The sequence below is a fragment of the Pinus tabuliformis genome, chromosome 3_2 (assembly GCF_031772625.1).
Source record: "Pinus tabuliformis cultivar Carrire ecotype Pingquan chromosome 3_2, CPIR1, whole genome shotgun sequence".
Taxonomy (NCBI): domain Eukaryota; kingdom Viridiplantae; phylum Streptophyta; class Pinopsida; order Pinales; family Pinaceae; genus Pinus; species Pinus tabuliformis.
The window spans coordinates 1223628729-1223654572 of NC_142302.1; the positions used below are offsets into that span (position 1 = coordinate 1223628729).

A 25844-nucleotide genomic window follows, 5' to 3' on the forward strand; every position below is an offset into this window, starting at 1 on the left:
GGCCATAGCCTTAGATCCAAAGCTCAGATTTGGAATAAATTCATATCATGGTGGTCTGATAAATGAATTTTAAGGTAGTTGAAGAAAGAGAAAATTTGATGACCCCATCTCCATAAATTAACTTTGGAGATCGGGTCTGGATACCTGGTACCCTTGATCATGTATTAATTGGTTGGGTACATTACAGAGTGATATCAGAGCTAAGGTTCAACACTTGGGTTGAATGAGTTCATGAGAGAGAGTGAGTTAGGTCTTGTCAATGTTAAAAGTTTCTTGTAGTAAAATTTTTGGATTAATTTTTACTTGATTTATCTAAACCATATTTGAGTGTGATGTGCAACAGCAACATAACAACAATTTCATGCAAACATAGGTCAATATAGGTGTAACCAAGGTAACTACATATGTTGAAATTATATTATTTATTAAACTAACAAGTGTGTGTTGTTTTAGCACATAAGAAGACTTGCCTACACAAAAAAGAAAAGGGATGGTCAATAGAATGGTACAATACAACTCATATAGGACTTCACACAATAGAGAAGAGAAATCATATGATAGAAGAGTAGTGGAGACCCCTCTTGAACCCTCGATATTGAGGGCTTAACTCAAGAGAAACAAGGTAGACAACGAAAGGATTATTAAAGCCCAAGAAAAGCCTGAGGAAGTAAATGTAGTAGTGTTGCAAATCATATTAGATTTACAAAGGAAGAGACAACATAAAATAACTACTAGTAATATGGATAGGTATAAGTCTAGGTAGGTTCCTAGCCCATATGAAATTCATAAATATGGACCAAAAACCAACAAAGTAGAAGGAATTATGTCAAGGAAGAGGCACATGGATGCCAAGAAGGATGTAAACAATGGAAACACCTCACCAAACACATCTAAAGATGAAATTGAAAGTTCAGATAAGTTGTCTAGCACAACAACTAGATCACAGTGGCATATGAAGAAGAAGAAAAGGGCTATAAGAAGTTTATTGCCTAAAGAGTCCAAGAAGGCTAAACCTCCCACATTTCATGGAGAAGTTAGAAAAAATGAAGAATCTAAGGCATGCTTATTGGGAATGAACAAATACTTCAAGGTAAATAATTATTTTGAGAATATGAAGGCCGGGTGGCCATATTTAATGTAAGAGGAAATGTTTTTATTTGGTGGGAATACCTCAAGAATTTCAGTGGATTTTTAAGAGAAGAAGTTGAATTGGAGTAAATTTGAGAAATATTTTTGGGAGAAATGACTATCTAAAAGGTACTATGATGGAAAAATTAAGGAATTTCATGAACATTGGTTGGGGTAGCTCACCATAGATGCATATGCTAATAGATTTATAGAGTTGATGAGATATGTGCCTTACATCAAGGATGATAAATAAAAAATAAAATGATTTCTCAATGAATTACCATAGTTCTATAAGGATAAAATTGAGTTTGATGAGCCAAAAACACTTGAGGACACTATCAGAAAGACCAAGTACTACTATGACTAATAAAAACATAATATTGAGTCCCGGACATAGTGGAGGAAGAAGGAAAAAAAAAACTTCAAGAAGAAAGGATCAAAATCCTAGGATATAAGCATTCTGGGAAGAGTTTTAAGTTTAGTGTACCAAATAGAAGTGAGTATCAAAATAATTTTATAGTTCGAAGTGGGGAAAAGCTCATCAGACCAACATAAGAAGAAGTAGAAGAGCCAAAGAAAAATCCATTGGAGTGTTGGGATGTGGGGAAGAGCACCTACTGAGAGATTTTCCACACAATAATCATGATAGAAAAGGGGCATATAACATCCAAGAGGCCACCATTATCAATGATGTGGCTTGGAGTGTACCTCAAAATTATGAATATGTGGAGAATAAACAAGTAGACCACCAAGTCTCATTGGTGGAGATGGAAGGTATATCAACCAACCATCCTATTTCAATTCAAATTGGCCGCAACTATAACCTCATTTATGTTGCACCACAAATTGTTGAGACATGTGTCATACATAGGAAGAATCATACAAATTCATGGTTGCTACAAGGTCCAAAAGAAAAGTGGTTGAAGCCATCAAGGCATGATAGTTTGAAACAAGTGGTTAGCATAAATAATGCAACTTGAACATGTTACCTATCGGATTGTATGTCATGTTGATTGGCATGGATTGGCTAGTTGTGCATAGAGATAAATTGGAATGCACAAATCATGAAGGAAAGCAAAATATAATTCAAGGAGTGTGAAAATTTGTGTTTATAAGACAAATATCAACTATATAATTCAAAAAAATGTTATAGAAAAGGTGTCCATTGTATGTTATACATGTGAAAAATTCAACAGAAGATAACCAACTAAAAATTGAAGACCACCAAAATCTACAAAAGTACATAGATGTATTTCCCGAGGAAATATTGGACCACCTCCGAAAAGAGAGATTTATTTTTTAATAGAACATACACTAGGGGTAATGCATAAGTCCAGGGCATCTTATAAAATGAGAATGCCTGAGTTGATTGAATTGAAGATATAGTTAAAGGAAATGTTAGACAAGGGTACATTAGGCCCATTGTGTTTCCATGGGGAGTATTACCCACCAAAAGTGGGTAACCCTTAAGAGAAAAAAAATTTCCTCATTTAACAGCCAACCAACCAACAATCCTATGATGGCCTATAGATAAATTTACACTATAAATCTACATTATGTTATGGTTAATGCTCTCTCATATCTGGGAAGGTGGGTAATCTATTGGAAGTTACATTAACCATTCTTTTAATCAGATGATTTCATTTAATGTTTTTGGGCATACTAATATGGATCACATGCCAATATGAAAGATTGATCAGGTGGGTCATCTATTGGAAGGTACATTAACCATTCTTGTAATCACATGATTTCATTGAATGTTTTTGGGCATACTAATATGGATCACATGCCAAGATGGAAGATTGATCGCTCCTAATTATACCCTTGTTCCCATGCTTCACCTGGGAGTTTATAATTTACCCCTAGTCTAGTGCGACCTCCCCTAAGGTCCTTCCTTTAGGAGGGACACTAATAGGAGTCATTGATTGAAGTAGCATTCCCAAGATACTCCATACTTACCAAATTCCTTGTTTCCCTTATTATCCACATCCATTCTTTGGGTTGACTATCATTTGTTATTGTGAATGGAGCCTTCTATCCTCATCTCTAAGTCAGGGCCCATCAATTTTCCTTAGGAGGTTGATGCAACTAAAAGAACAATAAAATCATATAAAGCCCAAAACTAAAGAAAATAAGAATGCAAAAGATGGTTGGGACTTAGAAAGCCTGTGGCCAAAATCATGGCATGATCTCTACCCCCCTCATTAGCCATCACCGAGTTCCTTAGCATTCCATACTAAAACATAAAGGAACTCCTAAATGTTCCAACCCCAATGAACAATAAATTGCTACATCCTTAAGGATTATTGGAAAAGAATAAAGTAATCTTGGTATCCTAAGTTTTGCAAAAAAAAAAGATAAATCATTAAAGTAAAAGGTGCATGAGAGGGGTGGAAAAAGTAGGACGATGAAATTGGTAACTCATGCCTTCACAATTTATCCCTCTTCTCATTATAGTACTCAGATATGTTGGACCCCTTCTAGTTGCTATCACGGTTAAGACCTTCTTCCTTGAAGTATTTCCCACTCCATCACCATCAATATCATATGCACATATGGATTGATGGGTCTACCTATGACATGTCATTCCCCTTGAGGTTTAGAAGCACCTAGCAAGGCCGAAGACATAATCATCCCTAACACAATTGTGGAAACTTACTTAAAATCTTGAACTAGAAAGGCATTAGAATGTAAGGCTTGTGTGAACTATTGTTGTGCCCATAACATTGAATATGGCTCAAAATAACACTTTAATGGTTTTTGTAACTAATGATGTTGATATAAATTGATGTTGAGGTTATATTTCAGGTAGTTCATCACTCATGTAGCAAATATCCTTTGAAGGAAGATTCAAAAAACTTTCAAAGGACATTTTTCCCATTGTAGAGAAAAAATGTGACCCTGTAACCCTAGAATTTCCCTTATCAGATGGATGTTGAGCTTTTATGAGACTCTATATGGTTGTTTTCCCCCCTGATACACATCAATACTTTGAAATGTTATATCAAGAAGCCAAGACGTTGGCTTGTTTTGTTTGATGATGTACCCAAATGGACCAGGATGTTATGTACCCAAATCAAAATAACACAAAACATAAGAAGGTATAGATCAACGCCTTGATAATAAGCCAATTAGAGGGGGAAACGTCATTTTACATCGCATAAATGAACAAATCCTTGATTATTCAAATGACAAGACCTCCTTGGTATATATATGAGTCTAAAGGGTAAAACTATCATTACGGCCTGCATAACAACAATAATAATAGTGGGCTTCTATGGGGAACACAAATAACATATAGGGGATACACTAGTATTATAGGGACCTAACATGGGGATACACAAGTATTATAGATATCTAACATAGAACACCCCCAGGTTGGCCTTGACCTTATTTGATGGACATTGCCTTATTCCAAAGCCTAGATGAGGATGGTTATTACTAATATGACTTGGGAGGGCCAGTACATTGTTCCCATGTGCCAACACTTGCCTCAGATCATTCCATGTCAACCCTATGTGCCCTATAAGGGTGACACAGGCCTTGTTGGAGATGACATCATGGTGGATGAGGAGTTGTTTGGGAATGCACCCATGCAATTTGATGATTTCTTGGAGTGAGGAGCACTCATGAGATTCTTTATCACTTTCTTGATGGAGATTAACCTTTTTGATGGGATTAAATAATCATGGAGATCCTTTATTCCCATGTGTGTGGTTTATTTTAATTTATTTATCATTCTTTGAAGCTATCTTAAGGTTAGCTTGTGAGTGTTTAGGCCTAGTTGAACAATCAAGTAAAATTTTAGGGATTCTACTCATAACTTACTAAAAAGTGACTTGTTTACCCTCATATAAATAGAGAGGAGTCACTTTCATTTTTAATCATCACATTTCACAACACTTCTCTCTCTCTCTTAAGAAGTGTGCACTAGTTCTCTTGCTATTTTCTCTTAGACACAATGTGGTCTTGGTGGAGAGAATTGTCTTAGGAAGGTTGATTTTGCATGTGGAGACTTGTCTTGGATTGATGAAGTTACTCTTGATTGAATGATGTAATTTTATTGCTCATTTTCTTCCATTTTGCATGGAAATTTATAAATTTAGGGTTTCTTTGTGCCATATTAAAAAGTGCAATATCTTTCATGAAATATTGTTTCTTTATGCTCAACAAAATTAGTCTTTCAAGAATCCATAAAAGGACCTTGGTGTATGCCTCCTTTGACCTTAAACATCCACTTAGAGAAAGTTATGGTTTCTAAGATAGGCTTCTTATTCCTCCATCCACCTCATCCAAGTTCCTCTATCATTGACCTTGCCATCATTTACTCCATTGTCCAATTGAGAGAAAGCACTAGACTAACTTGTAGTCATTTGAAATTTCTTAATTTTCCTTTTAAGTTTATAGTATCTAGGGTTAGGATTAGCTTAAATTTGTATTTAATAACAATTTATTGTCCATTTATTATTACCCTATTGAAAGGGATTTAATTTAAGAAAGAAAAATATAGCATTAATTGCATGTTTTCACCCCAAAACTAGGGTTGAAGTCTTGATTTTAATTATTACCATATGCATTTTCATCCATTGTTTATTTAACCCTAGCCTTCCTCCTTCATAGCCTTTGATCCTTTGTTGATACTATTGTTGATTTTCCACAACCTTGGGTTTAGGTTAGATTCTTAAAATCACTGACGCTACCAAACCAAGAATCTCAACCATAAAATACTTTTCACAGTGGAAATATAAAGCAGTAAATCACATATGCACAGAACATAGACAACTTTTTAATTTTTCAACCCAACTTTGTTACATTAACAACATATAATACAATAGTCTAGGGCTCTTGTACCAATGATAACGACCCTCATACATCCACTAGTACAAGAAAATATACTCTGACCATCTGGCTGTGGCATCTAACAACTCCTCTCGATCATACCCTGTACCTTCCCGGTCCTTCAGCTCCCAATCTGCAGCTCCTGCCTCTATCAATGCTCCAAGTCCATCTGGCCACTGAATCTCGACTATCCAATCTACTCTCTAGTTTTCCCTTCATCCATCAAGGGCACAACTTATCGAGACTCCTGTCGAGTTGTTCACAGCTCCACTTGTGAACAACTCTCAATCTGCCCATTGTTGCTCCTCAGCTACTCTGGGACTTCAACCCACTATGGTCTTCCTGTGTTGCTATGATGAAGACCAACATAGGGCATGGAGGGCTGCCACCTATCACTGCAAGATTTCCATCTCCTACAGTGAACATGGGCTAGGAGGACTTCCCTTCATCTGCTAAGAATTCCTTCTCCACACGCATGCCTTGGGATACACAATCTTGCTCCTGGTTTGTCAAACCCTTGAGCTTATCAAGAACTACCAGGCTAGCAGACTCCTTTGTCCATCAAGGTGCTGCACTTCGACTTCAAAATGGACACTAACACGTTGTCCTCCGGCACACCATAAGTGTTCAATCTCTTCCACACTTGGTATTCTCTCACGCTTCCCTCCAACAGTCCTCGAGAGACCAAGTCCATGTTGTAGCATCTTCTCACCAATTAGGGCATCTAATAGTCCATGTCAACCCAATCACTTGGCTGCTACAGTCTTCACATCGGACACCCATATACTAGCAAAGTACATCAGCTTAAGAGGACATACATACCTATAACATTATGCTACTCCTCTTGATAGAACATCCACCCAAATGCTGATATAATTTTTCTCATATGCTGGTCATAAAATTGTCCAATACTTCACCCATCAAACTAGTTAAAGACACCAATTTTCATTGCGGAAACTACCCACTGGTTAGGGCTTCTGACCTCCACATTAGCCCTCCCTCCTTGGCTTCCATGGGCTACTAGATAACTGATCCAAAACAAGTCATTACTTAGCCCAACATAAAACACAAATGCTTTCCCAAATATGTTGTCTTTATGTTGTTCCTAACAGTGACTGGTTAGGGCACCCACACACTGCAACAGCCCTTAAAACAATCACCAAACAACCTTCATTTTTCTGCAGCCTAGGCAAGGAAGACTCCTCTCCACACGTGTTGCTGTTTTGGGCACTTTACAACCCCTAACACCTCCACACTGCCCTGTTTTGTGGTGGCTAGGACTGCGGCCTACCACAGTCCTGTATTTCCACTTCCAGCCCACAGAAAATAGCCCTTCGTTGCCTCTTTTCTGCCTCCAACAAATCTGAAACACAAATCCTTCTTCCTCAGACTTCTAACAAGGATCCACAACATTCATTCCAGCTCCTCGGATGCCTGAAATACCCTTCAAACAATCCTCCAACCTCTTTGTTGGTCTTGCCTCTAACTGCGGCCCAAAACATATAATGTTCCCTCCTCAATGAGTTGATCTGTTATGTTTTTGTTGCACAAAATAGATCCTAACTTTCTCATAAAACACCCTAAGAAACTCGACCTTCCTACAAGGTTTACTTGGCATCCAAACAGTCACAAAGAGACCCAAACACAACATCTTCTCCTTCATTGGAATCAACCCTAACCTGCTGCCCTAAAACAAAAGTAGTCTCCTCCTTCTTGCCCTAATCAAGTTCCTCTCCTTGTGCCTCCAAGATGCTCAAATGCTCTCACACTCACCCTCTATTTATACCAAACAAGAGGGCTCAATGTCACATTTGAAGTGGCACGTTTATTGGCTCATCAAGTTGGCCTACTTGACAACCAAATTAATTTTCCAACTTCAAAAATTAATATCTCTCTAACGACAACTCAAATTCAGACGATTTTTGATGCGTTGGAATCATCTTTCCGAGCACTATCATCCTCATCCATCACATTCCATGAATCCATCATGGTTTTGCCCCAAAACATGATGGGTGCCAAAACCCCCAAGCTTGGTCCTCAAGCCCACAAGACCATTTGTGGCACTTTGACCTCCAACCCTCGAATGCTAGGGCTTGGAGTACCTCCCAAGCTACACAAAAATCAACAACTATCACTTAAAGGCTATTTTCAAATCTTCATATCATACAAACCCTAACTTATAGTAGCTTTCTTCTACGTCATAAAGGTCCTAAAGAAGTGTACTTAAACTATATGCAACTCTTATCTCAACCTTTCAAGGCTTGGTTGATACATTTTCCTTCAATTATTAGAACTTATATCATTTATTAGAACTTATATCATTGTTGAGCCCTCCATAGTTGAATCTCTTGTTTGTGATCTTTTCTAGGGAATCCTCCCTTGTGGGGATTTTTACCACAAACTAGTAAGGTTGGAAAGGTTCAACCAAGCTTGCTAAATGTTAAGAACTATTAGGAACACACATATTGTCACCATAGCATGTTGGGCATAATGTTGTCATTGACGAAAACCAATGTCATCTCATTAATGTCAAAGGTGGTACGATGTTTTGGATGTCAAAGGAAGGAGATTGTTGGGCATAGTGTTGTCACTGATGACAACCAATGTCATGTATTGAATGTCAAAGGAAGGAAACTGTTGAGCACAAGGAAGGTCATTGAGAATTTCAGTAATATCACAATGCCTTGGAATATAATTGAGCATCTAATTGACACATCAGTGATGTCAAGAAGATATTGTTATTAAGCATTTTTGTTGAAGTTATGATGATAAAATGAGTGTGTAGATGGTATGGTTGGATATTCCTCCATGAGACCTTTCCAATGACATATTACACTTGGTCAAACTCCTTTGGAATGACAAGATAAGTCAATTTGAAAGTGACATTAGTAAAAATTATCAAAAACACCAAATTTGTTAACGTTTGTGGATCTTCAGGTTAGATCCATGTATTGCTGAGCAATCAATGGTAGTTGGTGCATAAACATGTGCATTGTTTAATGAGCTTAAACATTGTGCACATAAGGCTCGATCTAACGGTTATGGATGTTATGCTTGATAGATGGAATGCAAACTTGTGTGATGGTTAATAGAGGTCACACCCCTCCATATCCTCTAGCCTCTACCATGTTGGACCAATGGAATCATGACAAATGATAGGTTTCGGGTAATCCTTTAACCTTATTCCACGTGGACCCTTCAGCGGTAGGACATGTGGATTGATGATGCAAGAGAGTGATGACATGTAAACACAGTATTGGTGACAAGTGGCAATACAGGTACACATGGTTGATGACATGGACGTACATATGAATGATGATGTGGTAGTATGATAGATGAAATGACATCATGATAATGCCATGTGGCATATCCAGTCAGTATTTTGGGTGGCCAATCAGGCCAAATTTGAGTGACACATGGCACCACTCAGAGAATGCCACGTGGCATGATTATTTCATGCCAACATCAACATCGGATTGACCATGGGCCCCTAATGACCTGGTCACATGGAACAGTCATATGGAGGATTCAGGCAAGCCTAAAGGGCTCCTTGGTCACGATCTAGGTGCTAAATCAGGTCATATGGAAATTTTCACATTAGCACCAAATTCGATTTATGTCAACAAAAACTCAAATTAATGTTGGTCCAAATTCAAATTAACGCCAGCACTAATGATGGCTCAGAGGGCACCCCCCCCCACACACACACATATGGACATTGGTGTGATGCATATTTGTATCAATCGATCGATCTAATCTGAGACATACTTACAACATGACTCTTAGCACTATTAAGACTGAACGTGTATTTGGTTTTGTCACAGGTTCGAGTTTAAGTGAATCAATATGGTATGAGATATACAACATGACTCTTGGATTTTTGGTGAATCCCGAAGGTGTATTTGGTTATGTCACATATTCGAGTTTAAGTGACTCCATCTTGTATTTGATATACAACATGACTCACAGCTCACGGTGGTGAAGCCCAAAATCATATTTGGTTCCATCACGAATTCAAGTAAAACCATGTCTGAGATATATAATGTAGCTCTTGGCTCTATAGTGAAGTCCAAAGGTGTATTTCGTTTTGTCACATTTTCAAGTTTAAGTGAATCAATCTGGTATTAGTACAACATGGCTCTTGGCTCTATGGTTAAACCTGAAGGAATTTTTGGTTTTGTCACGGGTTCAAGTCAAAGTTGACCAGGTCAATAGTAGTGGTTTTGGGCCCTTATTGTTTTGATTTTCCATGGTTTTGTTCTCGCAGAATTCATGTAATGGAGCTTTTAAAACAATGGGAGGAACTCTATTGTAATGTCCTAGGGGATATGAGCGGTGAAGTCTCACTTAGTTGGCTTGGACAAGGATTTGGCCAAGGATCTTGTTGTAGCTCAATCTTCTACGAGATTGTAGATTGATCCTGTACCATTAAAATGACAAAGATGTTGCAATCAAAACAAAAATTTTATTGTGAAATTAATATGTACAAAAATGAGGGAGTTAATGGTTGAAATGAGGCTTCTGTGATCCATATCAAGTTTATGAGAAGAGTCTTCAGCGAAAATCACATCATAATTCATTTGTCGACGCGTTTCGAACCAACGAGTGTGGTTCATCGTCAGGACGAGTTGAAGAACCAAATCATGGCTGCATGTTAAATAGAGAGAGCAGGTCCTCAAACGGTTATATTTGACTGGGAAATGGCTAAATTTGACAGGTCAACTAGGCTAGACCAATGACTACTAAGCAACGGCTAAGTTTGACTAGGCACCAAGACCAAGGAATAGGGAGAGGAAAAATTAATTATTTGATTAATTTTTAAGTTTGTTTAGTTATATTTATTACCATATGCTAGAGTATTAATAATCTATTACTAGGCCTTTTTATTAAAATTAAATAGATAAATAGTTAGTTAGTTAACTTAAAGGATAGTATGTTATATTTAATTTAATTCAAGAACCATAACCTAATAACTAATAAAACATGTTAATTTATGAAATAATAAGAAATTTCTTTAAATAGATAACATTTTAAATTAGTTAAATGATGACCCCATATTAATTAAAGGGAACCCAACAATATTTGGACAATTATCAATTCTTAACCACTTAATTGTATATATATATATATAAGTCCAATAAGAAATAATAAGAAATTTCTTTAAATAGATAACATTTTAAATTAGTTAAATGATGACCCAATATTAATTAAAGGGAACCCAACAATATTTGGACAATTATCCATTCTTAACCACTTAATTGTATATATATATATATATATATATATATATATATATATATATATATATTCCCAATAAGAAATAAGGTAAAAATTACTCACAAGGGTCACAGGAAAATAATTAAAATTGTAAGTTAGTTTGTTATAATTATTACCCTAAGGTTGAGCAATAATCTATTAATAGGCCTTTTTGTCAAAACTAGGTAGGCAAATAGTTAGTTAATTAAATTTTGGGGGTTAGTATGTTATATTTATTACCCTAAAAAGTAAAAGTTTGAATTTAAGAACCATAACTTATTCAAAACTATCTAAATGGATAAAACATTAAATTTTTATGAAATAAGAAAAAATAGATAACCTATTAAAATAGTTAAATAATGACCTCATACTAACTATAAGGAATCCAACATAATTTGATTTTAATCGATTTTACCCTAATTAACATGGTAATTAAATTAGAAAGAATATAGCGTTTCCAATAGGTTAGTTAATTCAATATTAATTTTATTTAATTATATCTGAAGGGATGGAAAGAAAAATCATACTTTTGGAGTTCTTTCATAAATGTGTAGGAACAGACAATACTTGTTTCAAGGGTTTGAACAATTTGTTCTAAATTTTATCTAGAAGGAGTAAAATCAAACCTAGAAAATGTAAAAAAGGCCCAAGAGGTGAGAAGGAAAAAAAGAAAATAGACAGTCTGGAGGATGAGGGGGAAAAACAAAGGAGACCGTAGAAAAGAGCAACCCAAGGGGCGGGCGCGGGAGGGGGAAGGGGGCAGCTAGGAAGAAAGGGCAGGGATCCAACAGCTGCTAATTTTCCAGCCATCATCCCTATTGAGATTCCTCGACCTTTTTTCAATTTCGATGGCCTCCCTAAATTTCCGGTGATGAAAGGGAGCAATCTTGGCAATGACCTGGGCCTCCTCAATGCATATGTGATGCTTTGTTTTTTCTGCGTGCTCTGCCAAGGCGGAAGACCGGGTCCTCCCATGCTTAATGTCAGCTGAGTGTTCGTGAATCCTTTGATTAATAGAATGCCTCGTCTCACCAACATAGGGGGTCCCACAAGAGCAAGGAATAACATAGACACCTTTCATGTCCTTGGGGTCAATAGGGTCTTTTACAGATCTAAGGGACCTACGGATGGTGTTAAGGGGTCTAAAGGTAGAGGGAACATTATGCTTTCTGAGGATCCTCGCAATCTTATCCGTGGTCCCTTGGATGAAAGGGAGATGAACCCCCGAGACACGATCCTTAGGGTCTCCCTTAACCTTGGGACCTTTGCTGGCTTTAAGGAAAGCTTTCAGACCCTGGTGCCTACTATAACCATTATTAACAAACACGTTAAGGAGATGGGCTTTCTCTCTATCGAGGTTCTTTCATCGCAAATTCTCAGCGCTCGAGTCACAAGCGTGTTGAGGACACCCAACTTCTGAGCAATTTTACCTTAGGGTAATAATTATAACAAACTAACTTACAATTTTAATTATTTTCGTGCGACCCTTGTGAGTAATTTTTACCTTATTTCTTATTGGGCTTTTATATATATATATATATATATATATATATATATAGTTACAATTAAGTTGTTAAGAATTGATAATTGTCCAAATATTGTTGGCTTCCCTTTAATTAATATGGGGTCATCATTTAACTAATTTAAAATGTTATCTATTTAAAGAAATTTTTTATTATTTAATAAATTAACATGTTTTATTAGTTATTAGGTTATGGTTCTTGAATTAAATTAAATATAACAATACTATCCTTTAAGTTAACTAACTAACTATTTATATATTTAATTTTAATAAAAAGGCATAGTAATAGATTATTAATACTCTAGCATATGGTAATAAATATAACTAAACAAACTTAAAAATTAATCAAATAATTAATTTTTGCTCTCCCTATTCCTTGTTCTTGGTGCCCAGTGAAACTTAGCCATTGCTTAGTAGTAGTTGGTCCAGCCTAGTTGACCTGTTAAATTTAGCAGTTTCCGAGTCAAATATAACTGTTTGAGGACGTGCTCTCTCTATTTAACATGTAGCCATGATCTGGTTCTTCAACTCATCCTGACAATGAATCACACTCGCGTCGACAAATGAATTATGATGTGATTTTCGTTGAATGAGGGAGTTTTTCAATAAGGCAAAAGGAAAATCTCTAAAGATATTTGGTATGACAACATCTCCAATTATGGGAAAGGTTGAGATGTTTTACATCATATCTAGATTTATCTAGAGTAAGTATAAAAGTTAAAGGAAATTCTACACTCCCTTTTGCTCTTAACACAGTTTCTCTTCCATAATTGGTATAATTGCCACGCGATCAATAGAAATGGATTTCATTTTGAAGCAAGGATTCTTAAAGGATTTACTCTTATAGTTGTTTTATAAAGTAATGGAAATGGTAATGTTTTTATTAGTCCACAAAGCATACAATTATAATTCAGAGAGTATTTATTATTCAGAATAGAGAAAAATCTTCTCCCAATGTTTGGGTGATTCTCTACTAAAGATCCTTCATGGTTTACAAGAAGAAGAGAGTTTGTTATAAATGCTCCTTGGGCAAGGTAAAGATGATTAATTTTGATAAAAGGAGTGGTAACTTTTATGGCTCAAGGTCAAGAGAGAAGCTCGCAGGAGTCATTACCTTTGCACACAACATGTTGGGATAAGTATGTGTGGATTTCATGAGGTATTCATTCATGAAGTAGATAAATACCAAGAGGTATACCACGCCTCATTTTGGTTGGAGATTGAATGTCACTTGCAATTTGTCTTGCTGTTTTGGTACACGTTACAGTCTCAAAGAAAGGTTTCAAGGTTCGGTTATGCCCTTGCATCTTGGATTTGGACCATGAACAATAAGAATATAAAATTGGGTTTAAATCTTCATTTGATGGGAGACCAAGAGCCCACAGTAACTCAAGCTCCAGCAGTCATGGAATATGTAGCTGGAGATGGTACTAGGGTTATGAAGGTGCAGATTCTACTCAATTTCCTGATGGAAGCAACTTTACCCAACATCAAGAACCTGTGATGGAGCAAGTTCATGTCCCTAGTACCTATGTTGATGTAGCTATCATTGGTTTGTCTGATGGAGACAATTTTAGCAGACATCAAGATCCTACAATGGACCCAGCTTCAACAGCTAATGTTTATGGTATTGTGGATAATTCTGGTTTGACTGATGGAAGTAAATATGGCTTGACTGAATAAGAGCCTGCGGCAGATTAGACTCCTCCATCAACAGTTTACCAAGTTGTAGATGCTAGTGGCAATTATGATGTAACTGAGTATATGGGAGATCCAGTTCCTGTGATGGATCAATCCTCTCTAGCTACAGATTATGGATCTACAGTAGCCACTGGCATGGCAGATGCAAACCAATTTGATTCTGCTAAACATCATGCTGATAAGAATGGTAATATTGTGCCTGGAGAGAACAAGGAACATGAACAAAAACAGTATGAGGAGACTCTTGCTATCTCTACTGAAGAAGAAAGGCTATGGAGCATAGTAAGGGAAAACTCAACAGATTTTAATGCATGGACTTCTCTTATTCAAGAGACTGAAAAGACAACAGAGGAATATTTGCCAAAAATCGCAAAAGTATATGATGCTTTCTTAGCAGAGTTCCTTTAATGCTACGGATACTGGAATAAGTATGCAGATCATGAGGCACGCTAAGGTAGTGCTGAAAAATTGTTCAGGTATATGAGCAGTCCAAGCTATGACATACTCAGTGGATATATGGATGCAATATGCAATCTTTGCAATGACGAAAAATGAAGATCCATAGACCATTCAAAGGTTATTTGAGCGAGGCCTGTCATATGTTGGAACATGCCAACATGGAACATCAGCTGGGGAGCTCTGAATCAGCAATGACAATACTTGAAACAACTTTTACAATTAATAAAGCAAAAGAACACTCATAGTCACTACCTCTTGTATATTCAACACTCTCGTTTTCTTCAGCTAGTTGCAGGCAATGAAAATTGAGCAAGATAAGTTTAGAGGTTTTGAATCAAGCACTGGAGTTTTTGCCTTTTTCAAAGATTTTTCTCGAGGTAGCTATACATTTAAAATCAAGAAGTCTGGGTTCTAAACAAATTGAGTACTTAGATTCTGTTGTAAAAAAAATGTTGAACCCAAAGCCCGATGGATCCCATGAATTAAGTGTTGCAGATCGAAAGGAGATATCAGGCATATTCAGTCTGAACGCATAAGTGAAGCCGTTATAGGTGAATGGTAGTAACCATTGGGTGTCGAATTGATCGAAGGCTCATATTCATTTTGGCCAAATCCAATGGTCCCCGGATGGCATAAATTGCACGGGGTTTATATCGAAATGTGGTCTCGTAAAGTAGTTTTTTAAAACTACCCATCATAAGATCAACGGTTATTATTCATTATGGTAGCACTCTTATCCTTTTCAAAGACCACCAAAGGTGCCCCCGTAAGCAGTTTGACGTTTCGGTCAAATGGCGTATGGATGGTGACAAGCGTGGGTTTCAATTACATTTTTCAATTGTCCATACAAATCACCACCAACATGTGTGGTTTATTTAGCTTTGACATGGATTTAGTTTATGTTTTTAATGAATTTAGTTAGTCGTACTTATTAAAATGTTGTTGTAATCATTAAAAATTAATCTTGAAGTCTTTAATGAAGTGTTCCACATCCAAGAATCTCATTCATATTCTTCTTTTTCATCCATCATTCTTTCTACAGAGTTGAAGCATAGATTCTTAATTGTCTGTGCCAAAACTCATTCTGCTTCATTTTCTGCTTTACATATCCACTCTACAACTCTCATAATCTCTGGCCATTCTGCTATAGAAGGCTAGGGTTTCAAAACCAGAGCTTTTGGTTACACTATGTCATGACATGTACTTCTGGCCATTAATTTCAATATTTTTATCCAATCTCAAAATGTCTCAGGCACTGGTTCCCCCACAGATAGGAAATATCTCCTGAGGTACAAAACTTTTTTGGCGTCGTTGCAAGGGATTAAAGAGACGAAGTTATTTTTGCCTGGGATTATAAGGTTTGAAGATGATTCTTGAGGGTGACAAGTCTCAACAATTGGCTATATATTTTCCCCTGTGATCTTCACTTTGGGTTTTCCTTTTCTGGGTTTTCAAGATGGTTATCCCTACATTTTTAGCCAATAAGTTTGCCCCAATAGATTTCACTAGTATCCAAGGTTATCCTCATCATATGCCTACATTTCATGAGTGGAATAAGTATCTTCCAAGATTCAATGGAAATGAATATGAAGATCCAGCTCAACACCTTAGAGAGTTTCATGAATGCATGGAGCAACAGGGTATCATTCATGAAGATGTGAAGATGAAGTTGTTCATGTTTTCTTTGGACCAAGAAGCAAGGGTTTGGTATAGATATTTATCTCATTCAAGTATTTCTTCTTTGAATGCTTTCCATGCAACATTTAATTCATTTTGCAACACTTTATATGCACACAAGTTTCTTTTTGAAGGTTGTTGTGAATATTATGGTTCTAAAGAAACTTTTAAAGCTCATGATGATCCTGCTGAAGAAACTGATGATCATGTTGATAATATATCAAGCATTCAAAGAGGTTATAGCCAAATTAATTATGAACAAGTCCCTGAAAGAAAAGAACTATCCTTTCTCAAAATGATTCTAAAAAAAAAAAACACTCTTCTTCAATAATCTCACAAGCAGAAAGTTTGTTGACCATGTTCCAAGCAAATCAAGAGAGCATTAAAATGGAGAAAAGTTCAAACATGCATCAAGAATTTATGCCCAACAATCGAGAAGAAAGAGAAATAATTAAGTTGCAAACAAATCCTCAAAGATCCTATTTTGTTAAATTTGATGGTCCTTCTATCTATGATACATATGATACAAAAGATGAGTCATGGGAAGTTGTATGAGAAGAGGAATATGATTATAAAGTTGGAAAAGATACTCCAGTTTATGATTTGTATGATTCCGAGCAGGAATATGGTACAATTCATGAGGAAGACAATAAAGATATCTTTTGTTGGAGACAGGATAGTAGGATTTCTGAAATCAAGGAAGTTGGTTTTCAAGAAGTTATTCATACACATTTAGAAAGGAAACAATATTTTTCCCAAAAGCCCAAAGTTGAAGACTTGATTAATTATGATGATTGCCTTGGAAAAGAAGATATCTCTAGTAGTTCTAAAGAAAATTTGATGGAATTTTTTTATAAAATACATCAACCATTTGCTACAAAGTTGAGTGAAAATAAAATTGTTGATCAAAGTGACTTCTTCTTTCATACATTCCATGATCCTGTAGCAGATTATATGGAAACTTTGTTTGCTTGGCAACCAATCTCTTTTGCTAGGTATGTACTTGCTCATGTGAACCAGTTTTTACTGCTTTTGGTTCTTCTCATTTTTATTCTTGAAGTTCAAGGAGCTGGTGTAAGATCTAGCACTCAAAAGCTGACATGGTACCATTGGAAGACTGACTTTACCTAATTGAGATCAGTCATGTACATAGGTAGGAACCTGTACATAAATAAGCTCAACCAGTGAGCATTTTATTTTCAGTTGTAAGTCTTCAGTTTAGTTTTTAGTTGATGAATAAGGGTGGTTGTCCCAGTTGGAAGTAGGTTTGTAGAGGCTTAAGATTTCAAGAATGTCAGGTTTTAATCTTTCAAATTTCAGGGTTTTTTGGAATTGATGATGTCATGCCCAACTAAGGCCACTGATCTACAATTCTCATCATTTTGCAAGCAAAATGTTGTCCCCAGATGAAGCCAGATGTTGTAGCTCAATCTTCTACGAGATTGTAACTTGATCCTATACCATTAAAATGTCAAAGATGTTGCAATCAAAACAAAAATTTTACCATGAAATTAATATGTACAGTAATAAGGGAGTTTTCCAAGAAGGGTTGAGATATTTTACATCATATCTGGCTTTATCTAGAGTAAGTATAAAAGTTAAAGGAAATTCTACACTCCCTTTTTCTCTTAACACAATTTCTCTTCCATAATTGGTATAATTGCCACGCGATCAATAGAAATGGATTTCATTTTGAAGCAAGGATTCTTAAAGGATTTACTCTTACAGTTGTTTTGTAAAGTAATGGAAGTGGTAATGTTTTTATTAGTCTACAAAGCATACAGTTATAATTTAGAGAGTATTTATTATTGAGAACAGAGAAAAATCTTGTGCCAATGTTTGGGTGAGTATATACTAAGGATCCTTCATGGTTTACAAGAAGAAGAGAATTTGTTATAAATGATCTTTGGGAAAGGTAAAGATGATTAATTTTGATAAAAGGAGTGGTAACTTTTACGGCTCAAGGTCAAGAGAGAAGCCCTCAAGAGCCATTACCTTTGCACAAAACATGTTGGGATAAGTATGCGTGTATTTCATGAGGTATTCATTCATGAAGTTAACAAATACCAAGAGGTACACCACACCTCATTTTGGTTGGAGATTGAATGTCACTTGCAGTTTTGGTACACTTTACAGTCTCAAAGAAAGGTTTCAAGGTTCAATTATGCCCTGGCATCCTTGATTTGGACCATGAATAATAAGAAGATAAAATTGGGTTTAAATATTCATTTGATGGGAGGCCAAGAGCCCGCAGTAACTCAAGCTCCAACAGTCATGGAATATGCAACTGGAGATGATACTGGGATTATGAAGGTGCAGATTCTACTCAATTTCCTGATGGAAGAAACTTTACTCAGCATCAAGAACCTGTGATGGAGCAAGTTCCTATCCCTAGTAACTATGTTGATGTAGTTTTCATTGGTTTGTCTGATGGAAACAATTTTAGCAGACATCAAGATCCAAAAATGGACCCAACTTCAACAGCTAATGTTTATGGTATTGTGGATAATTCTGGTTTGACTAATGGAAGTAAATATGGCTTGACTGAACAAGAGCTTACGGCAGATTAGACTCCTCCATCAGCAATTTACCAAGCTGTAGTTGCTAGTGGCAATTATGATGTAACTGAGTATATGGGAGATCCAGTTCCTGCGATGGATCAATCCTCTCTAGCTACAGATTATGGATCTACAGTAGCCACTAGCATGGTAGATGCAAATCAATTTGCTTCTGCTGAACATCACACTGATAAGAATGGTAATATTGTGCCCGGAAAGAATAAGGAACATGAACAACAACAGTATGAGGAGATTCTTGTTATCTCTACTGAAGAAGAAAGGTTATGGAGCATAGTAAGGGAAAACTCAACAAATTTTAATGCATGGACTTCTCTTATTCAAGAGATCGAAAAGACAGCAGAGGAATATTTTCCAAAAATCACAAAAGTATATGATGCTTTCTTAATAGAGTTCCTTTAATGCTACGGATACTGGAAGAAGTATGCAGATCATGAAGCACGCTCAGGTAGTGCTGAAAAATTGTTGAGGTATATGAATGAGCAGTCCAAGCTGTGACATACTCGGTGGATATATGGATGCACTATGCAATCTTTGCAATGACGACACATGAAGATCCAGAGACCATTCGAAGGTTATTTGAGCGAGGTCTGTCATATGTTGGAACTGACTACTTGTCCTATCCTCTTTGGGATAAGTACATTGAATTTGAATATTCACAGCAGAAGTGGAGTCGGCTGGCATAGATTTACTTTACACAGAGCTAGCCCCTGGTCTCCTAGATGCTATAATTAAACATGCCAACATGGAACATCGGTTGGGGAGCTTTGAATCAACAATGTCAATATTTGAAACAACTTTTGCAATTAAGAAAGCAAAAGAACAGTCACAGTCACTGCCTCTGTTGTATATTCAACACTCTCATTTTCTTCAGCTAGTTGTAGGCAATGCAAATAGAGCAAGAGAAGTTTTGAAGTTTTGAATGAAGCACTGGAGTTTCTGCCTTTTTCAAAGATTTTTCTTGAGGTAGCTATACATTTAAAATCAAGAAGTTTGGGTTCTAAACAAATTGAGTACTTAGATTCTATTGTTAAAAAAAATGTTGAACCCAAAGCCCGATGGATCCTATGAATTAAGTGTTGCAGATCGAGAGGAGATATCAAGCATATTTAGGTTGAACGCTGAAGTGCAGCCGTTATAGGCGAATGGGAGTAACAATTGGGTGCCAAATTGATCGAAGGCTCATATTCATTTTGCCCAAATCCAACGGTACCCTGGTGGCACAAATTGCACGGGGTTTATATCGAAATGTGGTCCCGCAAAGAAGTTTTTTAAAACCACCCATCATAAGATCGACGGTTATTATTCATTACGGTAGCACTCTTCTCCTTTTCAAAGACCACCAAAGGTGCCCCCATAAGAAGTTTGATGTTTCGGTCAAATGGCATATGGATGGCGACAAGCTTGGGTTTCAATTACAATTTTCAATTGTCGATACAACTCACCACCAACATGTGTGGTTTATTTACCTTTGACATGGATGTCGTTAGATATGGGGGGCCCACACACATATTATTTATTCCATTACTCATATACCAACTTTATAGTCCTAAATTTGATTTTGTATATTGTTAATATGTAAAAAGGATGGGGTATTATTTGTAATGGATGAAAATAAGGTATATATATATATGATTTTGTTTTAGTTGTAAATTATTTTTTTTAAAGGAGAGGGTAGTTGATAATTGTTCCCAAAGTTAGTTTTTGGAACTGATTAAGACAGTTAGTTCAATTCCAAAAACTGATTTTGGGAACAATTATCAACTACCCTCTCCTCTAATTAAGACAATTAGTTTAGTTAGGATAGGCAGTAGAAATAAAAGCTTGGGAATTAGATGGGAAAAGGTTTTGGAGTCTAGTATTCAAAACCGAGTATTGTAAACCAGAATCTTTTTGAAGCCTGAATAATATATGTCAGTTTGATTCCAACATTGGTGTTGCAGTGATTGTTTTTCTCATGTGTCCCAACATTCATATATGTTTTTCCTCTCTTGGACAGTGTAAGATGCAACTGGCGCTTTAGTTTATGTTTTTAATGAATTTACTTCATTGTACTCATTAAAATTTTGTTGTAATCATTAAAAATAAATCTTGAAGCCCTTAATGAAGCGCTCCACATCCAGGAATCTCATTCATATTCTTCTTTTTCATCCATCATTCTTTCTACAAAGTTGAAGCATAAATTCTTAATTGCCTGTGCCAAAACTCTATCTCCTTCATTTTCTACTTTACATCTCCACCCTGCAACTCTCATAGTCTCTGGTCATTCTGTTGTAAAAGGCTAGGGTTTCAAAACCAAAAATTTTGGTTACAAGCTTTCATGGCCTGTACTTCCGGCCATTAATTTCAATATTTTTATCCAATCTCAAAATGCCTCAGGCACTGGTTCCCCCACAGCCAAGAATTGTCTCCTGAGGTACAACAGATCTAATGGAATTATATTAGCTGTGTTTTTTCTCGAAGTTGGGATCTTCCCAAGGTAAACAATGTGTGCATATTGTGTTTATGGTTGTTGCTAGTTGTTTTTAATATTTTCGCTTTTTGTAAATTTATACTCTCTTTGGTTAATTTTAACATTTGGTATCATGGCAGTTTTGGCTTCAATGGGACACCTTTGTGGCTAAAGGGTATTTCTCAGGCCTATGGTAGACCATATTACAGTGGGAGATCTATAGGATCAATTCTTGTGGTGAAAGAAAATGTCAATCAATGCAAAGATAGAGATTAAGAAACTCAACAAATTGAGTTTTGAGTTGTGGAATCTTAATATGGAATATTTGTTGGTGGATAAAGATCAGTGGATCATTATGAATCCAGGTACTAAACCAATGATAACGTCAAAAGAAGAATGGACCAAGTTGGATCGGAAGGTAAACAACACAACACAGTTGTGTGTCTTAGATTTAATATTACTAAATATTTCAAGAGAGGCTACAATAAACTTTTTAAAGGAAAAGTTAGGGACTTTGTAGTGGTCTAAATCCTTGCTAAATAAATTGTTCCTATGGAAGAAGCTATATAACCTGAGGATAAAGGATGGAGACTCAGTGAAATAACATCTAAATGCCTTCAATATTGTGGTAAGTCAGATATTATTTGTTGATATTAAGATTTCAGATGAATATAAGTGTATATCTATGTTGTGTTCTCTACTAGACACATGGCATAGTCTAGTTGTTGCCCTAAGTAGTAACATAATGACTTTAAATTTTGATGATATAGTCTCATCCTTGTTGTTAGAGGAGAAGAGATGGGAAAACATGGAAGGCCAAAATGGAGATGCCTTGTTTGTAAGAGGACGATCCCATAACAAAAATAAAAATAAGTCCTTAAGTGGGAGATCTAAGTCTAGAGGAAGATATAAATCTCCAGGAAAATTTGTAAAGGTATGCTAGAAATGCGAAAAACAAAGGCACTACAAGAAAGATTGTAAATCCAAAACTATTGAGAAAGGAAAGAGATATGATTATGCTCCTTTTGAAAAATAAAAAGCCACCTCAAATGAAGGTGGGGATGTGTACTTGGCTTGTCCAACTACACATGTAGATCATGAGGCATGGTTGGTTGACTCATGTTCATCCTTTCGTATAACTCCCCATAGGGAGTGGTTCTATGAGTACGAGATATACAATAGTGGTGATGTTTGCGTAGTTGATTGTAATAGCCCCATCGTTGATTTTGTATGTAAATAAAATAAGACCAAGGTCATGGAACACGTATTCTAAGTTGAATGTTGGGCGAAACATAGTGATGGGTATCACTTGTGATTAATTAATGGCTATGGAGATTGGAAAAGACATTATCAAAGGAAAACTGGCATTAATTGGCATTTTATTTATGAAAATAAAGGAAAATATGAGAAAAGGAAGGTGAAGAGACAAAAATTTGCATCAGAGGGAAATTGAAGGAAATTGAAGAAAATAGAGGCCTCAATGATAAAAAGGCTTATGAGTATTAGTTCACAACTTTTGTTGGTTAAACTTTTTTCAGTTTAGATTTGGGGCTCTCTTTCGTTCTCTCATAATCTTACATACATCATTCTTGGAGTACTTTGGCATACATTGGATTTGGAGAAAGGAGGCAAAGGAAAGCAGTAAATCGCAAGGAAACATTTGGATTAGAACCTGCATGTAGACTTTTTTGCAGGTAGTAGGTTGCATGTGTGATTTCCTTGCTGATTTCTGGATGCATGGTATATGCATGTGATTTTTTGGTTATATGTTTTCATTAGCATGGAGATTTTCCTGGGTTGATAATGGTTCTAGCCTTGCCTTGCCATTTCCTAGATAGTTATCATGTTGTGGGTTTTCCAATTGTTGTTTTTATGATTGGTGCCCAGGTTCCTTATGGTTGTGGGTTGGAACAAATGCTCTCGAAGCCCTAGAAAAAATTTGGTTGAGTTACTTGTCCTGGAGCCTAGGCTGGGAAAAATGTTGTGGAGCCCTTGGTAGGTTGAGTTACTAGTGCCTGGAGTTGGGTTGGAAAAACACTCTGGATCCCTAGAGGTTTTGTGTTGAGTTAGTAGTTCCTGGAGCCCTAGAAAACTTGGGTAAATACCGATCTGTTTGGTTTTAGTGATGTCCAACCATACAGGTGGAATCACTGTGGATGAGGGTTGAGGTGGCTTGGCCTTTGGAAGCCGTGGTTTGGTTTTTTTTGGTAATTTCCATGAGATCCCACATTCACCCTTGGAATATGGCACGAGGGTGATTGGCTGAAAGACAGATTTGGTTCAACCCAATCTATGGTCGGGTGGTATGAGGAAGTCCTTGAATTGGTTGGCATTTTCATATATTAATATGAGACATTTCCCTATTGTGATCTATGAGCATGTGTAGTGATGATGTTTGTGATATTATGGCTTAGTTTCCATGGTCTCTATCCTGGTTATTTTCCGGTGATATGTTGATTATATGATGAGTATCATCTATGGCACTTGTCATGAATTGTTTAGATATTAATGGTTGATGAATATATGGACTAATAAGTGGTGTTGCAGCTATGTGGAGAGGGAATAGAGCCTAGGTAGTGATTCTCAGATGAATCTTAGAATATTATGATCATATATGCATTCATGACTTATAGCTTACATGTTTTCCATGTGTTTGACGAAATGTCTGTTATGGATTAGGTAGCCTAGGTTAAGTTCTTCCTTCAAAACTAAATGTTTAGCTTTTTCATCATGTCAATAATGATTTTGGAAAGTCTCAAGAAATTATGGGCTTTAGTATGGAGGTTTACTTGATAATGTGGCACAAATCCCGAGACTGCATGCTCAAACCTGAAGAGTTTAGGCCATAACCGCATGGAGGAAAGCCTGTGAGTGTGGTTATATCCTCATAACCACATGGAAGCATTGTCAAGGGTGAGATTGTGGGTCTAGGTTAGTGAAACAAGGTTCCAGCTCAGGGACTGACCACTCGGGGTGTCTCTTCATCTCCTGGGTGATCTATAGTCCATTTAGGATGTTAGTTTGTGGTTAGTTTGTAGACCCCACTTTCTTAACTAGAACTAGGAGTTCGGGTCAAGTCATAGTGACACATGTCTCGTGTTTACCCTGATATGCTTGTGAGATTGGGTAAATGTGGGAGGGGTGGTTACAGATTGGTATCAGAGCTTCCTGGTTCAAACACTTGGACTAGATGAGAGGGATGTGATTATTATGCATGCATGTTAGTTGTCGATGTGTGTGTTTTGCATGCATTGTGATGGTCATTGTTGTGATCTTGTGTCATTATGATGTTGATGTTGAGACGATTGATATGTTGATTTCATTATATATGCACATGTTGTGCTAATCCCAATTGACTCTGCAGACAAGATAGCCTCCCCTGAACTTCACTGAGGTATGTTGATTATGTTTATATTTGGTTTATATGACATGATATGTTTGTATGAAGTAGAATACTAGAGATGAAAAGAAGAATGGTGGATTATAGTTCACGTGACTCTCCTTATAGATCATATGAGCAACAAAGAGATGAGTACTCTCCTGACATAGCAGATACCTTGAAAAGTTTAAAGGAAAAAATCAGAAGTTGTAAGGCAGATAATGACATGATAATTCAGTCATAGGAAATACTTTCTAGAGCTCAAGAAGAGTAAGAAGATGTCAATGCAGTGATCCTTCAAAGTTTATCAGATTTGCAGAGATAAGGAAAACCACAAATCAATTATGGACAAGAAGAAAGGACTAATGGGGCATATGGTAGCAAGTCTCATGCAGGGAACATGTTGGACAAGGATGACACAGTCATAGGTGGTAGATGGATGGATACACCTGACAAGATAGGTATTAGTTATGGTTTCTATACTAGTTCTAGATCAAAGAGACAAACATGGCCATCGTTGTTATCATCCTTATAGGAGGAGTGAGAAGTAGTGCTTTCCAGATGAGTTCAAGAAATCCAAGCCTCCTACACTTGATGGAGAGCTAAAAAAACTGGAAGATGTAGAAGCATGGTTGCTTGGGATGAAGAAGTTCTGTTGGAATTTCTAAGTCTAACTCTATTATGAAACCAACTCACAAAAAGATGGAAAAGATATATGAACGCCTTAGAAATAAGCCTCTTCGAGGGGGCAACCTCCTTTACATTACACAAATGAACAATTCTTGGATGATTCAAATGACAAGACCTCCTTTCTATATATAGGAGTCTAAGGGGTCACAATATAACCAAGCCGAC

At 36.5% G+C, this 25844-nt stretch overlaps 2 pseudogenes; both read left to right on the forward strand.

Annotated features, from left to right (window-relative positions):
- The first annotated feature begins 14108 nt into the window (after positions 1-14108).
- On the forward strand, positions 14109-15089 carry LOC149185145 (uncharacterized; annotated as a pseudogene).
- Positions 15090-18814: 3725 nt separating this feature from the next.
- On the forward strand, positions 18815-19844 carry LOC149185146 (uncharacterized; annotated as a pseudogene).
- The last annotated feature ends 6000 nt before the right edge of the window (positions 19845-25844 follow it).